Source organism: Octopus sinensis, linkage group LG1 (assembly GCF_006345805.1).
Source record: "Octopus sinensis linkage group LG1, ASM634580v1, whole genome shotgun sequence".
In the NCBI taxonomy this organism is placed as follows: Eukaryota; Metazoa; Mollusca; class Cephalopoda; order Octopoda; family Octopodidae; genus Octopus; species Octopus sinensis.
The window spans coordinates 205,264,833-205,269,851 of NC_042997.1; positions in this window are offsets into that span (position 1 = coordinate 205,264,833).

The window sequence follows — 5,019 nt, forward strand, 5'->3', positions numbered from 1 at the left end:
GTTTCCATTTTATATATTGTGGGCTCTTTATTCAATCTATATATTTCTTACAAGTTTCCAAATTCTTTACGGTACCCGTTACGGTTCTTGCTAAACCTAATAATGTCGGGGACGTATGGTTTGTTGCCATGTTTTTCGTGTATACCGTTGCAATTGTGAAAGCCATTATAAAGCAGTACCGATCAGTTATAGTTCAGCGTATAAAACTCACCAAAACCGTTTGTCCAAGATTTGTTCAGGTAAAATATGGAGAGGTATTCATAAATGCCAATTTGTTCAAGACAATTGTTAACCATCATTTTCCATTGAGATACGAGATTGGTAAATCCATTATAAAACTGTTTCTAATCGTATCTTTTTTCTTTGCTTGCAACAATATAATAAGTCGAGAAGACTTGGACTTATCAGCGTTCACAAGGTTTACTTTGATATTGATGACGTCTATGATACCTAAATTTTTGGCAATAATTAATTCTAAATTGAGTTTTTTTACATCCATGACACATACAATTATCGAAACAATAAGTACATTTGAAGATGGCAATGCATCACATTCCAGTTTATCAATTTCTTATTAAATAAAAATGCTTTGAAATTTTCAGAAGGTATTTTTTGTTCTCTAAATACGTTGTATAATTCGAATAAAAGAAATCTGTATTGACGTATGTAGAAATCACAGAATCACGTACACTTACAATATCCCATTATATACATACATGCATACATACATACATACATACATAAACACAGACAGATAGACAGACAAACAGACAAGCAAACATGTAGGCAGACATGTACACACATATACATAAATGTAAATTAAATGTGTATGTATATGTGTGTATGTGTGTGTATGTGTGTGTATGTGTGTGTATGAGTGTGTATGAGTGTGTGTCCGTGTAATTTGCGACGTTGCATGTGTGTGCGGATGTAACTCCTAAACACGCGCACGCACATGTATAGGAGTTAAAAGTTTTTATCTGAGGCCGTATATTCGTTTCTACTCTAGGCACAAGGCCTGAAATTTTGTTGCAGATGGCACGTCGATTAGATCGACCTCAGTACGCAACTGGTACTTAATTAATCGACCTCGAAAGGATGAAAGGTAAAGTCGACCTCGGCGGAATTTGAACTCAGAACATAAAGACAGACGAAATACCCATTTCTTTACTACCCACAAGGGGCTAAACACAGAGGGGACAAACAAGGACAGACAAACAGATTAAGTCGATTATATTGACCCCAGTGCGTAAGTGGTACTTATTTAATGAACCCCGAAAGGATGAACGGCAAAGTCGACCTCGGCGGGATTTGAACTCAGAACTTAGCAGCAGACAAAATACCGCAAGGCATTTCGCCCGGTGTGCTAACATTTCTGCCAGCTCGCCGCCTTTTCTGAAGCCGTATATTGAAAGAAAGACGATTGCAGTGTGAAGAGAATTTAGATATAGCAAAACACAAAAACTGTTTAACTTCACTTAAATCATAATTATTAACGACAGAAGCAGTATTAGTACCAAAAAACAATCTTTATATCCAACTTAACGTGGATGATTTGTTAGAACACCCAATACTGAATTATATACCTTGAGAGGACTTCTCATATTGACACATGGGGCGCACATATTCACGTCGTTCGCAAAAGAGAATCGTCTGATACGTTCGGGTAGATGTAAACATTGCCTTCTGGTACTAATAATACTTTTGTCGTTAATAATTATTCTTTCACAAGCCTACTGGCTATTTGCGACATCAGTGCCTAAGACGTCACTGAAATACAACATATCGGTTGGTATGCGGCTACCGGACGAACTAAACAGCTTGGACAGAAAGGCAAGGAAGTTGTTGACGAGATATGGGATACTCTACCCAGAAAGTGGTACAGACAGACTTAATGTAGTAAGAAAAAGAGGGGGACGTAAGAAGGCTAGGCTTGTGTAGGATGAAAGATTGCAAAGATAAAGCACTATACAAGAAATCTAAAATGAATGAAACTGAAAATAGGTGGATAAAGAAAAGAATGAATGGACAATTTCATAGACATATTGAAAATAAGACAGACAGAGAAAAAAGATGGCTATGGATGACTAAAAGTGATTTAAAACCGAGAACAGAGACTCTAATCTGTGCTGCCTAAGAGCAAGCATTAAGAACCAATTACATCAAATACAGAATAGACAACACTGCAGAAAGTGATAAGTACAGAGTTTGTAGACAAAATGGTGAAACCGTATGGCGTATTACCAGTCAAAGTGCGCCAGTAACCCAGAAAGAATATAAGAGAATTCATGAAAATAGAGCAAAGATTGTCCATTGGACACTTTGCAACAAGTATAAACTCATCAAAGTAAAACAGTGGTATAAACATAAACCCGAAATCATCATCGAAAATGATAATGCAAAGATCCAGTGGGATTTTATGATTGAGTGCGACAATGAGATAGAGGATAGGAAACCAGAAATAGTCTTAATTGAGAAAGAAAGGAAACGATGCTGGATCATAAATATAGCGTGCCCAGCTGACAAGAAGTTATGCGATAAAGAAGAAAGAAAAGTCGATAGATGTAACAGGTCAGCTTGGGAGGTTAAGCTGTTGTGGTCGATGAAAAAGGTGGTAGTAGTACCAATAATTGTTGGAACCCTGGGAAAAGTGAGTAAAAATCTTGAGAAATATATGAAACAAATCGGGCTGCAATAAGGGCGGAGCACTTGTAGAAAACAGCACTGCTTGGAACCGATCGAATATTCCGGATGGTGCTCAAAAAATAAGGGGTGTTACCTTAGTTCAGTGGTAGTGGACAGCTGACACCGTAGTACATCTCCAGCATTAGAAGCTGTGCAAAGACAACAAAATAATAATAATAATAATAATAATAATAATAATAATAACAATAATGGTGATGATGATGATGATGATGATGACGATGACGATGACGATGGTGGTGGTGGTGGTGGTGGTGATGGTGATGATGATGATGATGAGGAGGAGGAGGAGAAGAAGAAGAAGAAGAAGAAGAAGAAGAAGAAGAAGAAGAAGAAGGAGAAGAAGAAGAAGAAGAAGAAGAAGAAGGAGAAGAAGAAGAAGAAGAAGAAGAAGAAGAAGAAGAAGAAGAAGAATAGGCCAAACATTGTATGGATAGACTTCAGTTTAAAATCATGCCTCCTCTTTGATATGATTGTCTCAATCGACATAAACGTATCTGTCAAGACCTACCAACAACTCAGCAAGTATAAAGATCTTGAAACAGAAACTGGCAAAATGTGGAACCTCAAGATATTATCACAAACGACACATGAACTTGTCGAAAGCCTAGGTAGATTATAAAAATGCTTTTGATATTCTACAACATAGATGGATTAAGAAATGACTGGAAATGTATAAAATAGCACCGACTCTGCAAAACCTCTTGTCTGTAAGTATGAGATCATAGAGAATAACACTGACTTTGAACAGTGACAATGAATTTGTCAATGCTGGAGTTGTAAGAATTTCATGTGGCATTTTCCAGGGTTACTCACTATCACCACTCCTCTTGTGTCTAGCCTTAATACCTCTCTCTAAATTGCTCAATGATGTACAATATGGATATAAAATGTTTGATAAAAATATAAATCATCTCTTTTACATGGTTGATTTAAAGTTCTTTTGAAAAACTTACTAACAACTACAAGGTTTACTAGCAATTGTTAAACAATTCAGTGATGACGTCAGGATTCAATTTGGCTTCGATAGATGTGCAAAAGCTACTTTTATGAAAGGCAAAATGACAGAAACATCCAACGTTAATCTTCACCAGCAGAATATCATAAAGGAGTTAGAGTCAGCGGAGAGCTAAAAATACTTAGTGATATTTAAAGTGATGGAATAAAACATTCAATGATGAGGGAAATGAACAGAAGAGAATGTTATCGCCGGGTAAAAGCAATACTCAAGACAGAGCTGAATGCAAGAAACAGGATCAAAGCGATCAATACTTTAGCCATACCGGTCGTGACTTATAGTTTCAATATCATTAACTGGTCAATCACTGAAATCTGTAATCTTGACAGAAAAATCTGAAAATTGTTGACAATGCATAGAATGCACCACACTAAGGAAGATATAGACCAACTTTAGCTGCCAAAAAAGAAAGATGCCGTGGACTTTTACAGCTGGAATTAGCAATGAAAATTGCCACAATTGGCCTCAACACCTACCTGGAAACTCTGATGACTGGATGTTAAAACTTGTCTTAAAGCATAAAAACAAGAAAGCATCATACTGAGTAACAAAACAGGCAAAGGATTGTCGAAGTGAATTCCTAGTACAACAAATCCCAGAAACAAGCACAGAAAAAGCTAAGCGTATGAAGACCCGCGCTAAAACTGCTTTCTTAGATATTCTTACGGATAAATGGCCTCTCAGTGGTAAATACCACAAGGGAGCTAATAATGCCAGTATTGACAAAGCCATTACTCATGAATGGTTAGTGTCTTCTGGCTTAAAATCAGAAACAGAAGGCTTTATCATAGCAGCCCAAGATCAATGTCTACCTGAAAGGAACTACCAGGCCAACATATTAAAGAATAGCAGTAGCCCAACATGTCGTGTATGTAAACAACAAAATGAAACCATTGATCTATGTCCTGTCTTCTTGCGCCTACAGAGTATCCCAACAGGCATAATAGAGCAGCACAGTATATTCACTGGGTAATTTTCAAAACCTGGACCTGCCCCAGGATAAAAACTGGTGGGAACACAAACCACCTCCAACACTTGAAAATGACCACATCTCACTCCTCAGGAAAGTCACCGTTCAAACTGACAGAAAGATAGATGCGAATAGGCCAGACATCATATTGAAAGACGTCAGACAGAAAATCATGTTCGGCAATAAACTCACGCGTAGTCACAGTAGTTCTGTATGGCGCAGGAATCATGTTCCAATCGACATATAGGTATGTCATGGCTTACCAGCAACTCAGCAAGTATAAAGATCTTGAAACAGAAACTGGCAAAATGTGGAACCTCAAGACTAA